The sequence below is a fragment of the Gorilla gorilla genome, chromosome 1, assembly GCF_029281585.2.
Source record: "Gorilla gorilla gorilla isolate KB3781 chromosome 1, NHGRI_mGorGor1-v2.1_pri, whole genome shotgun sequence".
Lineage (NCBI taxonomy): Eukaryota > Metazoa > Chordata > Mammalia > Primates > Hominidae > Gorilla > Gorilla gorilla.
The window spans coordinates 134990930-135017657 of NC_073224.2; the positions used below are offsets into that span (position 1 = coordinate 134990930).

General features: G+C 34.8%; 1 long non-coding RNA gene across 1 annotated transcript in view; it reads left to right on the forward strand.

The window, feature by feature from the left end:
* The first annotated feature begins 257 nt into the window (after nucleotides 1-257).
* LOC129529876 (uncharacterized) overlaps nucleotides 258-26728 on the forward strand; it is a 105883-nt gene continuing 79412 nt past the window's right edge. Inside the window, exons 1-3 of the long non-coding RNA XR_010133661.1 lie at nucleotides 258-548; nucleotides 2003-2052; nucleotides 26186-26378. This is a non-coding gene — a long non-coding RNA (uncharacterized lncRNA). The remainder of the gene's footprint in view (nucleotides 549-2002; nucleotides 2053-26185; nucleotides 26379-26728) is intronic.

Sequence of the window (26728 nt, forward strand, 5' to 3'; positions counted from 1 at the left end):
AAAGTCTTTTTTAGTCTTCCTTCACTTTTTCTCAAGCTGAAGGAAGGTCTCTCCCAAAGCTGTGAGTTGCTGCCTGGGGTTGTGGGAGGGGTGACACAAGTACTCCCTTTGCTACCCCAGCTGGTGTGTCACCAAGTCACATGTCCTCCAAGTCCACTGGCTGTAAGCCCAGCACAGCACCAACTATTGCCCCCAAACTGCTGCTCTTTCAAAGGACTCCAGAGCAATTTAGCCCTTTTGATGAGCCTTGCCAGAACTCAGGTTCTGACCGCTGGAATGGGCAATTTCCCTCTGGCTAAGGCTGGTCTATATGTTCCTTCTGTAAGTGCCAGTTGATTTCTACCCAGTGTTGCTTTCTGCTGTGACAGGGCAGCACTGAGCTGCAATGCAAAGCTCCACAGTCACTAGGCTCTCCTTCCCCCAAGAAAACAGATTCTCTCTCCATGCCATGCAGCTGCTGCCAGAGAATGAAGGATGGTGTTAGCAATTCAAGACTGTCTTTTCTACCCTCTTCCGTTCTGCTTTCAGTGATATGAAGTTAAAACCAGGTACTGTGATTGTTCATCTGATTTTTGGTTTTTATGAAAGTGCTTTTTCTGTGTAGATAGTTGTTCGACTGGATGTGCGTGTGGATAGGGCAATTAAGGAGGGCTTCTGTTCAGCCAGCTTGCTCGAACTTCTTCTTCTCTATTTTTTTAAAGTGATGTAAATAATGAGAAGAATTTGTCTGTGCAAATTTATATATCCATCTGGTAAAATTTTATTATTGCCTGAAAAACTTCCTTCAACATATCATGTAGAGTGGATCTACTGGTAAGTTATTTAAGCTTTTGTCTGCATGGAAAGATTTTTACTTTGCCTTCATTTTCAAAAGATATTTTACCAATTATGGAATTCTGGATGGAGAATTGTTTTGCATGCTTTTTTGTTTGTTTTCTTTCAGTACTTGGGAAATGTTGCCCAACTCTCTTCAGACTTGCATTGTTTAAGATATTTGTTCCTCTGTCCATAACATGCCTTTTTGTTTTGACTGATTTCAAGATTGTGTTTTTATCATTGGTTTTCAATGATTTCATTATGACGTTCTTTGGTGTAGCTTTGTTTATAATTCTTGTGCTTGGAGTTTGTCGAGTTTCTTGGATCTTGTGAATGGCACTTTTATTCAAACTTGTAAACATTCTGGCCCATGTTAGATATTTCCTGTTTTCTGTTCTTCCTTCTTTTCATCTTTCATCTTCTATGAATTCTATTTGCGTATGTATTAGGCAGCTTGAATTTGTCTCACCATTCACTGGTGCTCTGCATATGTATTCTATAATTCTATTTATTCTCTGTTTATAGATAGATAGATTTTTTTCTATTGCTATATCTTCAAGTTTACTAATATTTTCCTCTGGAAAGTGTAATTTCCATTCTGCGTTTTTTTTTTCAGCATTATATTTTACACTTCTACAACTCTGACTTAAAATATATCTTTCATATCTCCACCTAAATTTTGAGTATGGAGAAAACATTTATGGGGGGGAAGGAATGCCTATGACTATGATAGCTTTTTAGATATCCCTGTATAGCAGTTATACCGTTTGTGCCACTTTTGAGTGTCTTTCAAGTTGTTTGTTGTTCTCCTTATTAGTTATTTCTATTTTTGGCATGCATAGTAATTTTTGCTTAGCTACCAAGCATTTTTTTATCTTGTTGAGTACTGGATATTTACATATTTCTATAAATACTGGCTTGCAATCTAGTTTAACTACTTAGAAAATGTTTACTGGGAAGGGGAGTCCCGTTTGTAAGAACTGTTTGATAGGAGTAGTGTAGTGTTTCATCCAAGATTAATTATACCCCACTACTGACTCAAGACCTTCTGAATACCCTACCCAATGCCCTGTGAATTATGAGAAATTCACTGTGGTTTCTGAGAACAGACACTATTTTTGGCCATGTGTTGGTACCTAATCTATTCAGGTGGTTGTTATTCTGACCTAGGATGTTTTCCTTACAGGTACGGACTTATCTGTACTCAGCCAACTGTAGAAGAACAACCCTTCAGAGGTATCGAGAAATTTTTCCCTTTGTAGAATTTTTTTTCCTTAGCATTCTGTTCTGAACTCTCTTGATGTTTAATCTCCCTGGACTCTCAGCTTCATCTCCTAACTGCAAGTTTTATTAGGACATTCCTGAATTTCTCCCTCCAATGTCCTGCTGCCAGGAAACTCATACAAGGAAGTGAATTAAAACAAACCCAGCGCTCACTTTATTTGTTCCCAGAATCTCAGGGACCATGGTCTTCATTGTCTGATGTCCATTGCCTTTAAACTATTTCATATGTTTTATTCATTATTTTTTTTAGAAAGGAGTGTACATCTGATCCCTATTACTAAATGTTGATTAAAAGATCAAGATTTTTTTAATTTATTTTCAATTATTTATTTTTATTATTTATTTTTAAAATTTTATTATTTTTAAAATTTAATATCTTGTTAAAGATATCTTTGTTTACTTAAACTACATTAGAGATACTACTAAAATATTCAAAATATTTTTGAGAGAAATAAGTAATCTAAATAAAAGGAAGGATAATGACAACGGTCATTAACTGGAGGACTCTAGCTAAAAACAAAAATTATAAAACTTTTTGAGGAAAACATATCAACTATCTTTAAGATATTGGTAAAAACATATAGCCTTACCACTGGCTTTTCAAATAACTTGTTAATACTCTACTCTTACACATCATGTTGCTAGCTTTTTCTCTGCTTTCAGCCGGCAATCCAAACAACTATTTCTTTAAAAGGCCTTACCTAAATATGTTAGCATACAAATTGTCATTTAAATCTGTTTATTTCTTTAACACTAACTCTACTTGATAATAATATACTTGTTATTTATATGGTTTTCTCTTGTTTACTCACTGACAGGAGGTTCTGTGAAGTCAAGACTAAGATATATCTTCTTTACCATGGTGTCCCAGAGACCTAAAACAATTCCTGGAATAAAGTACCACTTTTAATTATGAGTCCAATCATTTATTAAATACTCAGTACTGAGTAATACTTTTACATTTTTGATACATCTTGAGCTTTCCTTTGAGCTGTTTTCCATTTTCAGCCCATAAGTGCCTTCCTACCAGGCACTTTTCTTTCTCTAGCTTGGCTTTATTTGCCAATATATGTTGATGATTTCCAACTTATTACTGCCAACTCATCATTTTTTTAAAGACCATAAAAACATATCTGTTTATTTGAAATTTTAATTTGAAATATTGGTTATTCTACTAAATATTAGAATTAAATATGACTAAAATTAATCTAATTATCTTTCATTCCCTTACCATAAACTTCGTTTACCTCTTGTAATCTGTTGCTTTCAGTGTATGAAATATATTGCTTCTTAGGTGTCATTCAGAAATCATATCACTCTGGCCTACCCTTTCTTTGACCACCTCCATACAATCAATCATAGACAATATGATGTTTCTGAGGAACAAATATGATTGGCCACAACTCTTCTCAAAACTTTGCTCATCCTTTTCTATAGCTTAAAGGCCAACTCAATCTGTAGTGTTAGAACTAACAGTCTGCTCCTCATTGTCTATCTGGCTGCTTTTTTTCTGCTGTTCCCCTTTTTTTCTATTCCACAGACATATAGAATTACTCTCCCAATTACAGAAAAAAATTGATGATGTTTTTTCTCTTAAAATGTTGACCATAATGTTTGTAGTGTCTATGATGCTCAACTTGTACTCCCAATACTACCACTTGTCTTCTCCAATCAGTTCTTTATCTCAGGAGGCTAAGACTGTAGTTTGTACCAATGAGTTCTTTTGCACTTTATCTTGTTGGATTTGGCCAATAGGAGATATTTTCAGGAGAACAGAGAAGTGGAGGAAAGATAATTCAGGATATTGTTTCTCCTGATTATCTTTCCGACAGGTTAACTTCAGTGGTCTGTGTCTTTCCTACAGCTCCTGAGAGTTGGTCCTCTTCATACAGCTACTCTGGATTTAGATAAGTGGTCCCTCCTCTTGCCCAGAGGTGCCCAGTGGTACCTATCATGTAAACTCAGGAGTGCTGTATTCTTCCTATTTTGTTTTCTTTGGTGAATATTTCTTTTATTAAACTTTCTGAAATGTACTCCTTCTAGGATCCTGACTAATCTCAGTACTAACATGCACGTAATTGTCAAATAATTTTAAGTGGAAGCAGCAAGTTTAAAAAGTGGTAAAAGTTATGAATCTAAATAATCCTGAACATATTGTAGGTCCTGGGAGCCAAGTTTGGTTGTACAAATTCCCAAAATATTTTGAATATATAGAATTCTACATACTTATTTAAAAATTAACCTACTTTGTTAAAAGTTTAAGTGTGAAGCTCCTTTTCTACTAAGAATAAGGCAAATCTTTCCTTAATTTGGAATTATATAATGTTAATGTCATTTTTTATCTATATCATTAAGCCACAGTGCCCTAATTAAATATACTATTAGATGATTGACAAAATAAATTATCAGAGAAAATAGAAACAAAGATATGAGATAGAAACTGTTACTCAACACTATCAAATTTCAAAATATATTACAAAAATTTATGGTTTCATAGATATTATTTAGGAAAAATATAATAAGTATTTTAATAGATTTGTTATATATCAAATGAAATTTTATAGTAAAATGCAGTTTGACTAGCCATAAATTGTTTAATTTAATGTAAAATGTGGGAATTAATTTGTATCCATTTTAGAAAAGATACCGGCATGATTATTATAGTTCCCATTAAATTCATTACCTGTACATTACAATCCTAAAGATAAATTTAAAATACAATGCATGATTAATATTATTACTACTAATACACTATTAACACATTGCATTTTAAGTTAATCTTTTGATGTAAAAGTTAACACAAAGAAATGTTAATAAAAATGGTCACTGTCTCATTAATAAAGCATACATTTTACCAAAATAAGATACAGCAAAATGTTATTTATAGAAAACTAAGTATATATTTTTTGTGAAGACTTACATTCATCTGTGTAAAGAGTACTCTGCTTACATAATACTAAGGATTTATTTCTTTATGGTTCATATTTTCAATGGGGTTTAGTCTCTCTTGTATAATTTTATCGTAGCTTTTCTTCTGTTTTCTCCTTTTGCAGTAACACATAAAATTAGGTCTGTTTCCACAGGGTTGTAAAGATAATTTCAAGTCTTTTCCTTTCAAATTGATTTTTACCTTAGCTGTTTTTCTTGTTTAATAAGGTGATGAAATCATATTAATAATATATTTACCAAACTGAGACCTGCATGTACATGTTAATGTTGTTTCTAGCTAAAGTAGAATAAATTTAGGCAATGTAGAGTCAAACATAGTTAAGTAATTATTACCATATTGTATTGTGATATTTTTCTTCAGAGGACATTTCTCCCTTTACAAGTTGGTGATAAATGTTTCCCGCGTTTTTTGCTCTCTAGTTTCTTTGCAGTGACTCATTGCTCTTAGAATATTTAGAAAAATTATCTTTCAGTCAAACTATCAAAGACATTACACCACGTCTTGCTGTACCTTATTTTAAGTGGCAATTATGAGACATTATCACACAGCAATATCAAATAACAATTAACATCCTACAGGTTCCTATTACACTTTTAGCATTGTGTCTTGATTTTCATTCTCATTGCATCCTTTGAAAGAAAATAGACGCAACTTTTTTTATTACTTAGAGTGGTATGAATATACTGAGTAAGGTACAAATAAATTTATATACAAAGGAAAAGAGAGTGTGTTTTATAGTTTTGTTATATTTTTAAAAAGTGTTTTCAGGATATCTGAAAATATGCATAAACCTGTAAAATTCAAGCCCAGTATATTCTCTAGTGTAGTCCACTGTACTGTAGAAAATAGCAGCGTCAAAATGCAATAAAAATATTAAATCATATAAAAAGAATTAACCTATAATGTAGTAAGCTCAGTAATGAAAATATGGAATGAACATAGAAACAGGTTGTAACTCCCTATCCCCCAAGATGCAAAATTAAATTGAAAGATAATATTATTTTCTTTGACCCAAATATATTCTTCGTTACTCTTATCTAAATTCTCTTCATTATAATTTTAAGGGTAAAATACTTTATGGCAGAGAACAGATATTCTTTGGTTCTTTGTTTTGTTCACGTTTTTCTTTATGTAAATAATATTTTTGTAATCATGAGAGTAAGATATAGGGGCATCATTTTAATTATTTTTTTCTTTTTGTTAGATATTTTTATTCAATTCTGCAAAACTGAGAGGAGAGAATGTATCATTAAACCCAGTTGGACGAGCATATTTTTTGACATGACAGCACTAAAAAGCAAACAAATACCATGAAACAGAGACAAGCAAGCAAACCCAGTATAATAGAAATAAAAGCATACTGAAAAGTCAATAAAACCTTAGAAAATATAAAGAAGATAGACAAAATAGCTTAACGTATCAATTTAAAATGTGTTTAAAAATGAAAATTAACTGTTCTCACATTCTAAATAAAAAGCAATGCCCTGTTGAGATTCCTGACAGATAATTAAAGTTTTGGGTAATTTTAAACAATAATCTGAAAAAGAAGTAACTGGTTAAGTAGAAGGTTAATCCCCAGATTCACTCTTCCAAGCCTATTATCAAGTGACTGGGCCTCACAAATGTAATGTTTACTTCCTGGTTCTAAAAGAGACAGGTGCTAGAACATAAATACCAGACACAACTGAGAATGAAAGTGAGGTGCCACACTGAAAACAGGTAGATTATATGCAAATTGGCAGGATGAATTTGAACAACCTCAATTTGTTTTTTTGTTTCTATTAGATTGCTATCAGAATACTAGAATCTAAGTTTGCAATCCCCCAGAAAGGATACTGAAAATTGCCTTCTTGAGAAACTAATTTGACCAGGAGAAAAAAATGTATATATATATATCTGTGTGTGTGTATATATAATATGTGTATATATACATATATGTATACACATACATATGTGTATATACATTTTCATATATCACATGTCTTACATGCATTTTCATGTATCATATTTTCATATATCACATGTATGTCTATATATATGTGTATATATATATGAATTTTAGTAAATTCTCCAAAAAAGACCCAGTTTTCTGACTTATCAGTCTCTATGGTAAGAATGACCAATGCTCAGAGAGCTTCCAAACAACTTATTAGTACCTCATTCATAAACATTCACAATTACCACAAAAAAGAATAAAATTCCTAGAAATACAGCTAACAAGGAAAGTGAGGGACCTCTACAAGAGAAACTACAAACCACTGCTCAAAGAAATTAGAGACAACACAAACAAATGGAAAAATATTCCATGCTCATGGATAGGAAGAATCAATATCGTGAAAATGCCCATACTACCCAAAGGAATTTATAGATTCAATTCTATTCCCATTAAACTACCATTGACAGTCTTTGCAGAACTAGAAAAAAAAAACTATTTTAAAATTCGTATGTAACCAAAAAAGAGGCTCAATAACCAAGGAAATCCTAACAAAAAGAACAAAGCCAGAAGCATCATGCTACCCAACTTCAAACTCTACTGTAAGGCTATAGTAACCAAAACACCTTGATACTGGTACAAGAACAGACACATAGACCAATGGAACCGAATAGAAAACCCAGGAATAAGACCGCACACCTACAATCATCTTATCTTTGACAAACCTGACAAAAACAAGCAATAGGGAAAGAACTCCTTATATAATAAATGGTTCTGGGAAAATTGGCTAGCCATATGCAGAAAACTGAAACCGGGCCCCTTCCTTATGTCATACACAAAAATCAACTCAACATGGGTTAAAGACTGAAATGTAAAACCTAAAACTATAAAAACCCTGGAAAAAATCCTAGGCAATACCATTCAGGACATAGGCATGGGCAAATATTTTATGATGAAGATGCCAAAAGCAATTGCAACAAAAGCAAAATTTGACAAATGGGATCTAATTAAGAGCTTCTGCATAGCAAAATAAGCTATCAACAGAGTAAACAGACAACCTGCACAATGGGGGGAAATTTTTGCAAACTATGCATTTGACATATCCAGGATCTATAAGCAACTAAAACAAATTTACAAGAACAAAACGAACAACCCTAGTAAAAAGTGCAATAAGGACATGAACAGGCACTTCTCAAAAAAAAGACATATGCAAATATCAACATCACTGATCATTAGTAACATGCAAATCAAAACCACAATGAGATACCATCTCACACCAGTCAGAATGGCTACTATTAAAAAGTCAAAAGACGCTTTTCATTCATGCTCTGTAAGCCAGCTAGCAGTCCATGGTCAGTACTCGTTTATCAGGAAGGAATGCTCTGTAAGCTCGCCAGCTGTCATGTGGAAATCCTGAAAACGGAGGGGAACCTGGTAGTGGTGTCATGAGGTTGGTGAAGTTGAAGTCGCTGTAGGAGTCTTACATTCTTTGTTTTCCAGGGCTGGATTCTGTTTAACTATTAGGAAAAATATTCTGTTAATGGTTAGTGAGGAAGAGGGTACCCTGAGGTGCAACTGACCTCTTGTCCTGTCATGGATGGGAAACTTTTGAAAGTTATTCTGTGGTCTCCTTGGCCAAGAGGGATCTGTTCAGTCAGTCAGAGGGATAAGAATTTTACTTTTATGTTATAAATCTAGGATATTTTCAGAGTCAGCCTATACCAGACATGTGATATATGAAAATGCATGTAAGACTATGTATCAGACTAATTCCTGAGATTCAGCAAAGGATAACTTTCATTGATGCAATGAAGGAATTCCAGATAATGGGGGTAATAACATTTCTGAGGGAGCTGAGTGAATTGCAGGTGACATTTAGTTACATGCATTGTGTGAATTTTGTGGCTAACTAGGTATCAATGCTTAAATAGCCCTGAAACCACCATTGCAAAATTGTAATTGGGACAGTGAAAGAGATATTACCTATACAACTCTGTCTTGCTTCTAAACTCCAAGCTGTCCTTTTTTATTCCTGGGCGTAGGACAAACTAACTTTGGGAGGAACTTAGTTTATAGTGTAAAACAAAGATGATAACAGCTTTTTCCCAAGACAAACCTCCTTCTTGCCTGGGGACTAGACTGCCTTTGTAGGACTAACAAATTAGCCACAAGATTAGAAATTATGTTTTAGGAATCACGCAGCTACCAAGGGAGGCTGTAAACTGGCTCATCTGATCTTGTGTGCCTCCCAACTGCCCCCCACCCCCCGCCCCAGGAACTGACTCAGCACAGGAGGACAGGTTCATCTCCCTGTGATTTCATCTCTGACCGGACCAATCTGCACTCCTGGCTCACTGGCTTCTCTCCACCCACCAAGTTGTCCTTAAAATCTCTGACTCCCAAATGCTCGGGGAGACTGATTTGAGTAAAAATGAAACTCTGGTCTCCCGCACAGCCAGCTCTGCATGAATTACTCTTTCTGTATTGCAGCTCCCCTGTCTTGATAAATCAGCTCTGTCTAGGCAGCAGGCAAGGTGAACCCATTGGACAGTTACAACCCCAGAGCTAATTATTTCCCTGAATGGAAGTACCTATATGATGTGATTTGAATATTTGTCTCCTCCAAATCTCATTTTGAAATATAATCCCCATTGTTGGAGGTGGGGTCTGGTGGGAGGTGTTTGGATCATGAGATGGATACCTCATAAATGGCTTAGCACCATTTCCTTGGTGATGAGTCAGTTCACGCGAGATCTGGTTGTTTAAAGTGTGTGGCACCCCTTCCCTCTCTTTCTTGCTCACACTCTCACCATGTGAGACACCTGCTTCCCTTTAACGTTCCACCATGACTGTAAGCTATCTGAGACCCTCACCAGAAACAAATGCCAGCCAGCACAGTGTTTCTTCTACCGTCTGCAGAAATCTGAGCCAATTAAATCTCTTTTCTTTATAAATTACCCAGTCTCAGGTATTTCTTTATAGCAACACAAGAATGGCCTAATAAACCATGCACATTCACATCATTTTATGATCAAGGAAAGTTGTACCTTAAAGACATGACATATGAATTATACCATGAATGCTATGTTATTTCTTAACCTGCACGCTTTTTAATTAATTTATTTATATTTATATTTTTACTTTATAAAAGTCAGGATCTTGCTATGTTGCTCAGGTTGGTCTCGAACTCTTGTGCTCAAATGAACCACCTGCCTTAGCCTCCTAAAGTGTTGAAATTACAGTCATGAGCCACCATGCCTTGTCCCTGCACACTTTTTTAAACCTAAATAAAATTGTGCTGGGTGAAGCTCATGAATTTGAATTTTACTCAGTCCCCAGGAACTCTACTAGTAGAGTGAACACTTTAGAATAGAACATTAATCTCAATAAATAAGTAGCAGCCCTGACAAATTTGGAAGTTGTCATCCTATCCTTACAAAAAAGACCAAGCTGAACAAACCAAAGTAAATGACTTCTTGGACTCATCAGAGATGGGAGCTTGCAAAGCAAACCACCACACCCAAACTTGGAGAGACTGCCAAAGGAAAAAAAGTAAAAACACAGCCAACATCTGCTTACCTGGAAGTAGATCTGCTCCGGCAGCTTCTGAGTTTTTGAGCTGCTGGAACAATAAACTGGTAACACTTTAATAGTGATTTCGATGAATTGCTGGAGGCTGAGTATAAAATAGCTTCAGGGTTGGAGCCTTATTTATTTTCCCCACACCAAAATGAATACAGTGAATGAATGATACCTCCAGGAACATTACCAGATTCTCATCATAAAAAGCCAAGAAAGAGTCCCTGTTACCTCTGGCATAGGAAAGAAGAAAATGACCATGATGAAATGCATCCAGAGAGTTAGCCATAAGAAAACAGGGGGAAAGACTTTATCGGGAGAAGAAATATTACCAAAACCCAGATCTTCTTGCTCTCCTGTGTAACCTAAGGAGAGAAATTGGAGATAAGAAATGCTTGAGAATATCACAGCCTAGGGACACTTACCTACTAAAACATTGAGATAAACACATATAATTATCTTATAAAATCATTGAATATTTCCCCTTCCCTACACTTTACCACCATATAAACAGGGCTCCACTATAGTGGATTATAGTTTTAAAAGATGCAAAATAGCAAGAACAATACTTGACAGAAGTTCTTAGGAAAACCCATACACAAGGGAGACAAAAATACTAGACATTAGAATAATTTTAAGCACTTACAGCTACAGAAAATATGAAATAGAACACAACTTCTAGCCATATTAGCATAAAATCACAGTAAAGATCTATTTTTCTCAGTTCCTATTACTCAATACATCATGCTTATCTTTAAACAAAAATGCTAAAGGAAAGACAAAAATACTGTCTGAATAGACAAAGCAAGAATCCCAACCAAACTCAAACATGAAACATTATAGAATTATCTCACAGTAATATAAAATACCTATGGTTAACCTGTTGAAGGCTTTAATGGAAAAAGTAGACAGCATGCAAGAATAGATAGACAAGTAAGCAAAGGGATGGAAATGATAAGACAGAATCAAAAGGAAATGCTAGAAATCAAAAACACTGAAATGGAAACTAATTATGCTTTTGATGGGCTCATCAGTAAACTGGCAGACCAGAGAAAAATATTAGTAAGAATCATAGAAATCTCCCGACCTGAACTGCGCAGAGAAAAAGGAATGAAGAAAAGCTGAATGTGAGACAATTTCAAAGGGCATAACTTGTGCAAAAATAGAAAACCAGAAGAGAGAAAAGAGCAGAAGAATAGCTTGAGATAATAGTGGTCAAAAAATTGAAAAAATCAATTACACTAAAAAAAGTCAATTACAGACAAAAAAAAAAAAAAAAAAAACCAGATCAGAAAGCTCAGAGAACACAATGCAGGATAAGTCCTCAAGCATCTATACCTAGGTATAGCATATAAAAAGTAGAAAATCAAAGACAAGGAGGAAAATCTCAAAAATAAAAAACCTAGATGGAGCAGGGGCAGAGGACACATCTTACATGTAAAGAAACAAGGATAAGAATTACATTGTACTTTTTCTTAGAACCGTGCACACAAGGAGAGAATAGAGTAAAATATTTATGTGGAAAGAAAAAAAAAACTCTATGAGCCTAGAATTCTATATCAGGCAAAATTATCCTGTAAATGTGAATAGAAAAGCCTTTCTTAAACAAACAAAAATCAGGAAAATCTATTGCCAGCAGGCATGCCCAGAAAGAAATGTTAAAAGAAGTTCTTCAGGCAGCAACAATCAAAGTCAGAAACTCAGATTGACATAAAGAAAGAGTGTTGAGAAGGGATAAATAAAGGCTGAGTAAAATAATTTACTTATTCTGTCTTTAATTGATCTACATGATAATTGTTTTTAAAGTAATACTAAAACAGTTATTCACACAGCTTTGTGTGATTATAACATAAGAATAAATGAATGACAACAGTGTTGTAATGTATGGGAGGGAAGTATTGAGAATGATCTGCGTTAAGACAACTGCAGTATATGTGAAGTGGAATAGTGTTATTTTAAGAGAGGTTTAGATTAGTTTAAGATGCTTTTGAAAACTCTAGAAAAAAACTAAAAATATTACAAAGTAATTTATATTATTGATATAACTGAATAGGGGTTAAAATGAAACTATATAATATACCCAATTAAAACCAGAGAAGGTAGAAAAAGAAGGAAAAAAAAAACAAAGAATAAGTGAAATGAATGGAAAACAGTTGTAAATGTGATTGATATTAATCAAATGTATCAATGCTCACTTTGATAGTAATATGACTTAACTGCTGAAAAATAAAATAAAATAAATTGATAGTATTGGCATTTATCCATATGTAAGGCAATTAATGTAGCTCTATAGTTCATACAATAAAATACAAATATCTGTATGTGATATAAATTTAAAAACCAAAGAAAGCCAGGCACGGTGGCTCATGCCTGTAATCCCAGCACTTTGGGAGCCTGAGGCAGGTGGATCAACTGAAATCGGGAGTTCAAGACGAGCCTAATCAACATGGAGAAACCCCGTCTCTACTAAGTAAATTACAAAATTAGCCGGGCACGGTGGCGCATGCCTGTAATCCCAGCTACTCGAGAGTCTGAGGCAAGAGAATTGCTTGAACCCAGGAGGTGGAGGGTGCAGTGAGCCGAGATTGCGCCATTGCACTCCAGCCTGGGCAACAGAGTGAGACTCCAGCTCCAAAAAAAAAAAAGGCAAACAAGAAAGAGTAAAGACATTGTTTTTAGAAAAAGTACAATAAGTGCAATCTAGGGATCACGGAGCACAACCTTACCAGGATCAGTGGATATCTCATTCACCACCAATAAAAATGTAAAATAATGCAGACATTCTAGAAAATAATTTGACAGTTTCCTTTTGTTTTGCTCCATTTGTTCCAGCCTTGGCCACTTGGAGCTCTTTCGGTAGGCACATGTATTTGCTTGACATATCATTTTCTTTTCTTTTTTGACAGAGCCTCACTCTTTTTGCCCAGGCAGAAGTGCAGTGGCTCAATCTCAGCTCACTGCAACCTCCACCTCCCGGGTTCAAGCAATTCTGCTGCCTCAGCTGCCCAAGTAGCTGGGATTACAGGCACACACTACCACACCTGGCTAATTTTTGTATTTTTAGACAAGGTTTCGCCATGTTGACCAGGGTGGTCTCAAGCTCCTGACCTCAAGTGATCCACCCACTTCAGCCTCCCAAAGGGGTGGTATTACATGAGTAAGCCACCACAGCTGGCTGACATACCATTTTCATTACATTTTGCTCATATGTATTGCATGAGAAAATTTATAAGACAGTGGTTTCTTAATAGGCCCTAAAGGGCAAATTACTTAAATAATTTTCACTTCAAAATAATTTAATCTAAGTTTAAAGAATTACTATATATATACTTATAGCAAATGTAAGACATACAGATGAAGACATAGATGGGCATTTAGATATAGATAGATGATAGATAGGTAGATAGATAGATATCGATCTAGATATACAAAATATATAATATACGTGTGTGTGTGTGTGTGTGTGTGTGTGTGTGTATAAAGGATGCTTTTCCAATGTTAAATGATAGACATATCAGTTAGCACTTGAAGAAGTACTCAAGGACGGTGTGGTAGCCAAGATAGGAAAATGCTTGGTCAAAATAGGAGAATGCTTGATATGTGTTCAGAATAGTGAAAAACTGAAGTTTTTTGATAAGGGGTAGAGCAATAGGTGACAACGTCACAAAGATAATGAGAGAATAGATGTCTTGCAGGAACTTTTGCTTTTATTTTAAGTGTGAAGCCTTTAAGGAGGTTGGAACAATGGTATGGCATTATAAGACCTGCCTTTCTAAAAGATCACTTTGTCTGCCTTTGGATAGGAGAGAGTAATATGACAAGGTCAAAAGGTGACCAGTTAGGCTATTGTAAAAATTATGAGAAATTATGGTGCTTAAGCAAAAGTAATGAAGACTGTGAGAAGTGATCAAATTCTACAAACATATTTCAAGTAGAGTCCACAGAATATATGGAGAGATTCAACATATTCAATTAGAGTCCACAGAATATATTGAGAGATTGTATGAAGTAGAAAGAATGGGTCAACTATAGCATTTGGGTTCCATTTGTGCAACCAAACTAATTAAATAACCATAACTATTTAGTAAAAATGAGGAAATCTGACAGGTTTTGGGGGAATGTGCAGAGCATCTAAGTGGAGATCCATATTAAATCATTAGGTTTACCTGTATGGAGTTTAGGAGAGGAGACTTGACTAAGGATGTATATCTAGGAGTTTTCATTGTGTAGATGGCATTGAATCTGATGAGACCACCAATCAGGGAGAGAGAGAGAGAGACCTATTTAGAGTTCAGAGTTAGAATCATTCGTAGGCACTATAAAAATAATAACAATGAGGGTTCATACTATCTTATCGATAATCTTCTTTTCCTACTTTTTACAACTATTAAATGACTCTGGTTGACAGGTTGTTGTGTACAGATTTAGAGTTGTTAGAAAGTAAAAGTGTGGAGAAGTGCAAGCTTAAAAAATACAAATATAACACATCCTTTGGGTATCTCAAAACATTATGGAACAATTCTTGTCAAATATTATATTGCTTTTCAAAGGCTCTTTTTTATACTTGAGAGTGCTGAAAATTAGTCTTTATGCTATTATGTACACACCTGTTTAAAATAGCAATACTTTCAGGTTTTCTATCAGAATCAAGTGTTTAAATCAACACTTTATAGGGAAAGTGTTGGTAGGGCAGGGGGAGAAAAGTTAACGTTGCGTGTGGAATAATGTATTGGTAAAAGTAACTAATGTTTGTTATGTCTGTAATTATGTGTAGTTTTTTTTCAATTTTCTTTGGATATTCTTTGGCCTTTATAGGAAAGTTTGTTGTTACTTTTCTGATGGAATTTTTTTTCAATATTAGATCAGATGTTTAAAGAGATTTAGATTTGAGGAAATGGCCTTTTCTGTATGCCACATCTAGTTTGCATTTATATGAGGAGATCTGCAACTTTCAATCTTGTAAAACACAAAGTTCCTCTTGGAAAGAGCAAGATATTAGAACTTTAAAAATTATTTTTAGCCTATTCAAATTTTCTTATAAAATTATCAGTTTTATAAGTGAATTACATTTATAACCCCTAACTTCTTGTCATTATATAACTCAATGATTTAGAAAGCTTGAAGAATTTCTTAAAAGAAAGAAATGTGATTAAAAATATATATTTGTATCATCAAGCATGAAAAAAAATTCTGTGGAAAACATGGATTTGGCATGATGTGAATTAAATATCTACATAACATTTGTATTTATTTAATTGGTTAATTATTTATGATCTCAGGTATAAAGTTGAATTATGCATAGTTTTTGTTTTATGAGAACAATTCCAATATTTTTAATGCCTGGACATTTACTCATGCAGATATGTAAACACTGTCAAACAAAAGTAGAGTATATCCAAAAATGTATTACATAGGTAATAACATCTTATTTATTTGCTTGTTCTCTTTCCTTCCACCAATTTTTTATTTTGTTTTTATTTTTGAGTTTTAATATTCTCATTCTTTAAAAAATATTTATCATACACTCACATACATTTATAAAGTTTTATCGTATCTTTTTTTTCCCCCTTAGTGACTGAGTTTTACTCTGTTGCCAAGGTTGGTGTACAGTGGCACAATCATAGCTCACTGTAACAAAACTTCCTGGGCTCAAGCAATCATCCTGCCCCAGCCTCCCAAGTACCTAGGACTACAGGTACACGCCACCACACTCGGCTAATTTTTAAATTTTTATAGAGAAGGGAATCTTACTTGCTCTGGCTGATATCAAACTCCTGGCCTCAAGTGATTCTCCTGCCTAGGCCTCATGTAGGCCACCATACCCCCCAACCCCATTATCTATTTCTGTCTATATACTTATCAATTTGTATTACTTGCTGAATTTTATGAAACACTCTCATATTATATTTTTATTTCTGGGGCTTGCTTTTTTGACTTCATGATATGATATTAAAATTTTATTCTTGTCATAGCTTATAGTTGAGATTCATTCCCTATCATGACATAGTATTTCATTTTGTGGCTATTACACAATTTACTGATCCATTCTTAAATCTATGATTACTTTCATTGCTTTTCTTTTTCTTTTCTTTCTACTAAATGGTTCTGTAGACATTTTACTATGGTTATCCTAGTAACTGTGTTCTGAAATTCATGTTGAATTTGTTATAGCTAGTAGATTGCTGGCTTATTAAGTATGTGATATTCAAATTCAAACACTAATGTCAAAAGCCAGAAATAGCAAAAGGAGACTAAAATTCATTATGAAGCCTTAATAACTTAGATAGTATGATATTAGTATAAGAATAGATAAATAAAACAACGGAACTGAATAGATAACCTAAAGGGGTACATGAATATATGTTTATCTGAATTATGAAAAACAAAGTTGCAGTGGCAATGGAATCATCTTTTCATTAAGTTGTGCTGGATCACTGGTTACCTACTGGAAAAAATTACTTAGAAATTTACCTCATAGCACACTAAGTCTACATAAATTTTAAATCTAAATGTGAAAGCCAAATGATAAAGTGCTTTGAAAAAAAAACAGACTATAATATTTTCATGACCATGGAAGTTAGGCAAAAGTTTCTTAACCAAGGTGTGAAGGATAAAAGTGATAAAACTAATAACCTCTATTTATCAGTAAGCACCTTTAATGGATTGAAAAGCAAGCCAAAATGAGAAAAGTTGTAAAAGAAATTTTATATCCGTATCACACAAATCAATTATAAAAATTAACAGCCAACTAAATACTTACTTTATAAATACACAAAAGACCCATTCAGATATTTTAAACAATGTTTTAAAAACCAGTGATATTAATGAGAACATGTTCACATTCGTTAGTTATTGAAAAATTGCCAACTAAACCACAAAAACTTATTCCTACATATTAATCAGAACGTCATTTCGTGTATCTCTGTGTATCTCTGCAGGGATGGCCTGCTTCTTTTGTCCTTCTCTAGTACCTGACCTTCTTTCTATAATCCATGATTGACAGCAGAGTTAAGTCATATAACAGTTTTCTAACCAAAAATACATTTTAAGCTTCTACATAGCACCAAGCTGAGCATATATCAAACGTTTTCTGATGTATTAATATGGAAATTTCCACGATTATGAAATAGGTTTGAATTTGTCTCCTAAAACTAAGAGCTCATACCTGGGTTGCCAGAAGACAGTCTTCTTATTTCTGGTTAATTTTTTTTTATATATAATATAATAACGTCATGCCGCACATTCTTAAGTAAAAATATGTAGGCCCCGTGTTGTTTTTTAGAGACTTGCCAACTCCTACACTGTATTATCATAGTCATCGGGATTTTTGTTGTTATATGTTCCATAACTGTTTTCTCAAACCATTTCCAGATGATTTTACTGGAAATTTTTTTAAAACTGGCAATAAATTTTGGCATAAAAATTTTAATCTTTTCTGACACTCATTCTATTCTTCATTTAAATCAGAGATCTAAAATTATGCTCTGACAAAGTACATGTAAAATTAAATGAATATTCTAGTGTATTAATACTATTTTATAAATAAAGTAGGATCAACGGTATATTGATATGAATGATTATTGATGTGTTTGCAATAGTTCTTGGATTTCATCTGAGGAACTACTCCCTTCAGTAGGTGATATAAATAATAATGTATATTAAATATAGGAGCAAGGATATTAATCAACAAGTCAAAGTCCTGTTAATTAATTAGTTATAAACTAGCTTACAAATTAATTTATAGATAAATATTTTCTTTGGGGGAGGCAAGCCAAACACATTCTCTATTATTAGATAAAAATTTTCTTAAAAAATGAGAGAATGTTTGTGTTAATGCTTTAATACTGTATAATCAAAACACATAGTTAATAATCATGAGATTCTGTGCTTATTTATGGTAAATTCACTCTGCTCTACACAAGCACATGATATTTTCCTATATCTATGGCCAACTCTATGTCTTAGTATTCCATATTACTTTGTCTTATTGTTTTCTTTTAAAACGTGTTAGAAATATCATATATGACAGTATCTTTTCTTACATTTTATGTTATGGTATAATGCATTTTTAAAGCTTAATTATAGACTTTCTTCTTTGTTTCCATATGTCAATGGGGGAAAATTTCCTTGCTAAAAAAAAATACTCTGGCACTTGCTAAAACAGTAGGGAAAACTTTAGTCAAGACTACTGCGATAGGGATATTGCAATAGGAAATAAAGGTGAGGCTCAGCTTTGAATACGGCAAAAAAAAAAAAACAATGTGACTGACAAGCAGGATGCAGGATGAGGGAATCAATGGATGGAAATTACTAAAAGGAGACATCAAGGAGAGAGGATTTTTGATAAACCCACTTAGAATCTTTGCTTAAAGCAGGCCAGGATGATCAGATATCAACAGTGACGATTTCTTGTTAAACTGGCTTAGGATTCTTGCTATCAATGAATTTGACAAAGATGAAGACAGAAGCCCAAGGTTGAGACCTAGTGGAGCAGAGGGCTCACAGTTACCTGACTAAATTTTGGTCAAAGAGGAAGTCTTTGTCACAGTGAAGGCAGAGTTCTTTCAACCACACTAATATACTTTTAACAACGAGGCCTAGAGTTTTACTCTTCAGCACCAGGCCTGGAGGTATTCCGTCAGAAATAGCATGATGCTGTTGAATACAAGAAACTATAGTAAGGTTAAGATCTTCTGATCCAATAATTTGCCTTTTCTGACTGCATGTGTGAGACATACTGCTTATAAAAAATACGCAGAATAAAATCTTATGTTAGATCTCCCTGGTTTAAAAATCTTTGTTATTCATTTAGTAAACAAATGCAATGTTTTCCTATGCATGGATTAAAATGATCACCTTGGTGTACTTTTCAAGTATCCATGGAGAATAGTTTACACATTTCAGAAGATACTCTACTAAGCAGATGACAGAATAATAAGTAGTCTTTTTTCTCTCTTAAATTTCTGTAGTGTTTTAACTTAATGGGTTGTGTCTTTCAAGATAATTTTCCCTCCCTGAAGTCAGTGATTATTTGGTTATGTATTTTAAGAGTGAAAAGAGATATCTCGAAACATAAAGCTACAACTAGATCTATCATTTTCTAGTGGAAATATAGGCTTTACATCCTTTTTGTAACCAAGAATTTTGTATAAAGTTGTTAGTATCTGCTGCTTGATTTCATTAAAACTTAACTTGATCAATTGCTTTCTTAGCCTGGGAAAAAATTATATCCACTCTCTAGAATATCTAACTCTTAAATTGGTATTTTATCAAGTAGATATAAAAAAGAGAAAGACAAAAACGGTTATTTTTTTTTTTTTTTTTTGAGACGGAGTCTTGCTTTGTCGCCCAGGCTGGAGTGCAGTGGCGCGATCTCGGCTCACTGCAAGCTCCACCTCCCGGGTTCACGCCATTCTCCTGCCTCAGCCTCCCGAGTAGCTGGGACTACAGGCGCCCACTACCACGCCCGGCTAATTTTTTGTATTTTTAGTAGAGACGGGGTTTCACCGTGTTAGCCAGGATGGTCTCGATCTCCTGACCTCGTGATCCGCCCGCCTCGGCCTCCCAAAGTGCTGGGATTACAGGCGTGAGCCACCGCGCCCGGCCCAAAAACGGTTATTTTTAAAAATAAATAATCTGTTTCGATACATTAATTGAAGCACAACATTTCTGTGTAAGAAGCATGAAAAAGGATGACAATAAAATACATTATCCTTGGCTTAATATGATAATAACCTACAAAGCACAGAAAGCAAACATGTTCATATGATCAAGGTGATCATATAGTGTAATATTTTCTTTATTAGTACCTATTATTTAAATAATCAAAGGAAATATTTTATCTTAAAGACAGCATTTTAAGTTTACCTGTTTATCTCATTTTGCATTATGAAGCACGTTAGAATTTATTTTGTATTTATGTTGTAATTTAATCAATTTGCCAAGAGTTAAATGGAGATGTTTTGCAAATGACCTTGTCAAAATATTCAACTATATCTAATTACGGACAAACTGTATGAAACAGAGATTAACAACCTTACCCAAATAATTATTTTCATTTAATTATAAGAGAATAATGTTTCTTAAAAAGGCAGTATTGAAGAATACCTTGAATATAAATTACATAATATACTAATACTTTGCCTTTATCCTTGATTATAAGTCTCTCTGAACTTTTTACACCCATTATTTTAAGAACTAATTATCATTAATTGATATATTAATTTATTAAGCATTTATTTATTCATCATTTATCATGTGCAAAGCTCCTAATCTTGGGACATTCACATAAATGTTAAAATGTTTAGTGGGTCTGTATTTCACAACTGTATGAAAAATAATGTATCATTTAAAGTCTCTCCAAAACATATTCCCTTTTCCAGCTATGCCTCAGGTTGTCTGCTGATACTTTATAACTTTTATAAATTGCTACAGGGGGCCTTGGTATTATCCAAAATTGGCATTCTCTCAATAAACTACTAATTGCAAGAGTGGCCCATCTGGTGCAGCCACTGTGAAAATGCGGGCTGCAGCGGGGGGTTAGGTGCTACTCAGAGCCAGCGGGAACTGAGAAAAGTCAGGAGCCCTGCCCTCTACTGAGTTGGTGGAGCAGAAACCCTGCACTCCTGGGCGCAGCTGCAGCTGCCCAGTGGTGGCTCTGGACCAGGGCATAACTGCCCTCTTAGAGACCCTGGAAGCACCCTGCTCTGGTGCACTCGGAAGTCCCTGCTCCTGCTCACTGGCCTCTCCCCACTCTCAGTGCTTGCTCTGGGGGCACAGTGATGTTGTGGCTCAGCCTGAGTGCTGTTGCAACCTGGCAGGGTGTGTGCATGCTCAGGTTGGTGCTGACATGCCAGCCCCCTGCCTTATTGGCCCTCTCTGGACTTGGGCATTGACAAGCATGGGAGGGAGCCTCAGGTGGGGCTGAGAGTGGTTTGGCATGGGCCTTCAGGCGCTTCTTGACACAAACGCATGGGCACCGTGGATGGCATGTTTATGGTGGCAGGAGGCAGACAGGGTTCTGGGTCGAAAGGGACAGGTTTGTGGTAAAACTGCACCTTCAAACCAGGGACAGCCTGAAGCCTTGGGTCCAAGCTGCCAGTTCCAGGTTGAGTCCATGGCCCAGAGTGAGAACTTATGGTGCTTTTTCCAGGCCCACCCATGATCACCCATGTATCAATCCACATGCACTTCCTCCCTTCTGAGCCCATAAAAGCCCCCGACTCAGCCAGACTAGGACAGACATTGGGATACCCTGCTTGCAGAAAGGAGCTACCCACTGAGGGTCTCCTCTCTGCTGAGAACTGGACACTCACTGGGACGACTTGCCTGTGGAAAGAAGCTACCCACTATGGATATGCTCTCCACCGAAAGCTGGACACTCATCAGAACAACCTGCCTGTGGAAAAGAGCTACCCACTGTGAGTTTCCTCTCTGCTGAGAGCTGGACACTTACTGGCATGACCTGCCTGCGGAAAGGAGCTACCCACTACAGGTCTCCTGAAAGCTGTTTCATCACTCAGTGATGTTCCTCTCTACCTTGTTCACTCTCCAGTTGTTTGCACACCTCAATCTTCCTGGATGCAGGCTAAGAATTCGGGTTCCACTGAATGGCAGGACTGAAAGAGTTGTAACACAAACAGGGCTGAAACATGCCCTCTCACCCCCAACTGCTCTCCATCTTGCAGGCAATAAGAAGGAGAGAAGACCTTTTGGAGAGCCCACACCTAGAGGATCCTAAAGCCAAGGTTGTGATGCCCTCTTCAGTGCTCTGTGGTTCCTGGTGTTTCCAAGCTTTTAGGAACCATCACATTCCCCTTGTCCAGATGCAGATGCAGATGCCTGCAGCAGATGCAGATGCAGATGCCTGCAGCAGAAGCCTCATGCAGTACATCTTGTCCAGCCACAACCTTCAGAAGCCTCATGCAGTACATCTTCTCCAGCCACAACCTTGCAAAGAGCCTGCACCTGTGCTGGCACCCGGAGCTGGCCTGCCCTGCTGCAGCAGTGACATGCCTGGCTGTGTGCAGTGGCCAGACCCTGCACTTGCTCGGCCACACACCCCTTGCCACACTGTGCCTAGCTCCACCTTGGCAGGTATGGAATCTGGGTCAGTAGTTCAAGCTGAGCGCAGTCTGCTTGGCTGTGTGGGAGGAACAAGCCCAGCAGGTGTGAGCAACACTCAGGCAGAAGGTGCCACCAGCCACAAAAGTTCCCAGCTGGTGAAGCTACACTCCAAGGATCCTGTGACACTAATATATGTCCATATCAGCAGTAGAGGTGCTACTTTTCAATATCATGAGTATTTCCTTCTGATGGATTACATCTCCAAATTTTTTAGGTACTACTTTTTATGCAGAATACCTGCTGCATAACCTGCTCCCCCTTGAACCAACTTCATAATTTTCTGGCTTAGTCATAAACCCTAATAAATAGCAAAAGATAGATGTAATTTGCTTGTTTTTAGATTATGTGAAGTTGCAAGACTTTATTTATTTTCAAAATGTTGTTGACACTATTAAATTATACTAGCTACTAAATATTTTACGAAATTACTTCTGAAGAGCTGCAAAATTTTAATATGTAAAGTTGTTAATGGAAGTAATATTGTTTTTCATAAATTAATAATTTTAAAAATATTATTTTGAGCTCAGGATGAATGTTTGTTTCTTCATTTAACAATTACAGTGTGCCTTTCTGTGCTTCTCTCTTCTTTTCTCAAGACTGTTTAGAACATATAAAACTCTTGCGGAAAAATACTTATTAATCTCAAGGTGCATTATTACTTATCTATTGGATAAAGCACAAACTTGAGAATATTGTTTATGCCTCTGCAAGTTTCGGTTTGTGTGTGACCTTTGTAACAACTCATTCTTGGAGGCTGCTTGGATAAATTACAGATAAATTACTAAATTTTCAATTTGATTTTTTACATATGCAAAATTGCATATATACATTCAATGCAATACATAGAACTGCAGAATTATGTCATACCAATGATTGTCTTTCTCATAATTTTTCAGATATATTTCCTTAAAGAGAAAATTAAAATATGAAATTTAGACTTATAAGATGGTTTAATTTGTAGAAATATTAAATTGGGGAGATATTTAAAATATGAATATTGCTGCTATTTTCTAGAATCACATTGCACCAGTTAATTTGATAACCAAGGTGTTGAAGATACATTAAGAATTGAAATATAACCCCAAAATACAACCTCCAAAAACATAAATATAAATACCTGATACTTGGAAGCACTGAATAAACTAGAGTTCTCTTGCAGCCAAACTTGGGCACATTTATGCCTATCTCCAAAGATGTCTAGAAGTCTTGTATTGGCTCTTGGTCAACATAGGATGAAACAGGATAATTTCATAGTCTTAGTCTTGACCTAGCACCGAGTTTAGAGGAAAGGTAGTTTTTTAGGTTTAAAAAAGGTAGAATACAGGAACAGCATGCCAGAGGTCTCACAATTCCCAGGCAAAGCTACCAATACTTCTAGACACACACACACACATATACACGCACACCAGAACCACAAGAAGTAAGCTTAAATGGGTGCAGTCCACATTATAACTTGCTAGTCAAATAACCCCCTCAGAGATATATGACTAGCTTGTACTTGTTGATTCAGCTATAGGTCATCAATTATAAATTAGTACACTGAACAATGTCGACAAAAAGTAGAGTATTATATACAACATAAATTCCTGACAGTCCCATATTGATCCATATTTTCATTCCTGTAAATGAATTCAGTACAGCTAATTAAGACTCTTTCATTTTCCTTAAATTAAATAGAAAGCAGTTCAAACAAGGGTCAAATCCTAAAGATCTCTGTAGCTGAAAAAATATTATACTTCATTATGTAACCATTTTCTTACAATAAGAAAAAAATAGCAACATAACTTCAAAGAGAAAAGTAGGAGAATATATCACCCTTTGTAGATAAAGATTTCTTAAACTGAACATAAGAGCACAATTGTAAAGAAAGTTTCAATTTAAGTTATATTAAAATTGTAAACTTCTAATTATCAAAATATTCTTTTAAGCATTTGATAAGATTTCTACACATTGTGTGCCTGTATCAAACTATCTCATGTTCCCCATACACACCTACTATGTATCCACAAATTTTTAAATCAATTTTAACCTCCCACAAAAATACATTGATAAGGAAAGACATAATGTAAAAATGTATTGTCAATACATAACTTAAAAGATACATATGTACAATAAATAAATACTAATAGAAACTGTGAAAAAGACAGAAAAAATAAATGTGGAAGAGTCTTAAACATATTTCCTGTAAACGATATCCAAATGGTCACTAAACCTATGAAAAAATGTTCAAAATATGCTTAAAATTTGGTAATTAAGCTAATATATACTATTTTAATTATATACTATAATCTGCCTTCAATAGTTGGAAAATATTATGAGAAAAACAGTACCAAGTGTTGTCAATAGTGTTCACTAACTAAACCTTTCATACACTGCAGATGGAAGTAGAAATTGACAAAAATATTTTGAAAATTGATTAGCAGTATCACTAAAGTTGAATGTTGACATAGTTTATGACGTAGGGGTTCTATTTATAGGTCTGTACCCCAGGGAAATGTACACATAAGTACACCAAATTATCTTTACAGTTGGCAGCATTACTCAAAATATTCCAAACCTAGAAACAGTCCATATATCCATAAATGCTATAATAGATACTTAAAACTACACTATATTCTGACAAAGAGAGTATTACACAGTAATGGAACAAACAAGCTAGTAAGTACAACATCAAAAGAGATCCTAGAGACAAAATGTTAACCAAAAGAATTAAAAAAAAAACTTTAGTCCTTTGATGATAATAATTTTTCTAGAACAATATTAACAGTTTATGGAAATGAAAAATAATTTTATCAGTCAATAAAAAAAATTGCCCTTGTGTCTCCATAGTCATATGTTTAATTTAATGCTATTCATTAAGTTAATAACCTATCTTCATTATTAGATTTTATTCTTAATGGGTACTGACAGTTTCTAATATATAAAATATACCTTATAAAAATTATTATAATTTGACATGAATATTTATAATTTGATAAATATTCTTTTATCTCCAAAAGCAATTCTAATGGAAAAATTTCCAAAATATTTCAGGAAATATTATCATCAAAGGACTAAAGTATTATTCTCATCTAGACATATATTTAAGGATATTTGTTAAAATAAAAAGAGAGGGGAGGAGTGCAATTCTTTCTGATCAGAAAGCATGCATCAATTTTGTAGCAACTGTCCCACATAAGAAGAAAACATTTTATCAATAAAAATATTTCTGTATACCACAATTTTATTTCATGAAATTGATTTTATCAAATTTTCATAAATACGCTGTTTTTATTGCTTTGATAAAATACATTTAGTCTGATTTTATTTTGATGGTTATGAATAACTTTATGAGTAAAACATTCTTCCAATTGAAAGCAAATTTCAAAAGGAATAGAAATTGTAAAGAAAATTCTGTTGTGTCATTATTAGTAGAATTGTGTTGTGGAAAGGATTAACTGAATGAGTGCATTTTGTCAAGAGCTATGGATAATTAGAGATTTTATCAAACTTTCTAGCTAATAACTTGGCCTGCCACAGTCTCATGGATCTGGCAGAAGACATGAAACTCCTGGGTCAGAAGAAAAGGATTTTATGACTCACAGTACAACAGGCAGCTCTTACTTCGTCTTCACATCAGTTACCTTTCTCATCTAAGTCCCGCAAGGGTGATGCTGAGGTCATCCCAGATGGATGCTAAACACAAAACATGTGAGTGTCATAGCTGAGGAACCCTAAGCTTAAGAAAACCCTAATTTGATAACAATGCTCCTAGCTTACCTGCTAGACTCTTGCCCTGAAAACACATTTTTTTTTTTTTTTTTTTTTTTTTTTTTTTTTTTTTTTTTACTATGTCTATCAGGAAACAAAGCTACACTCTGCCCTGGTAGTGTTTTCTTATAGGAAAACACTACTGCTATCTTTCAGGATTGCTTGCTACACAAATGTTCTTTGAAAGATAGCCCTGGAACAAACACAGAAACAAGACTTGCAGAAATGACACGATGAAGTGTTTCCCAGCATATGTTTGTACAGTGTTCTTCCTGCTGAGATGTGACACC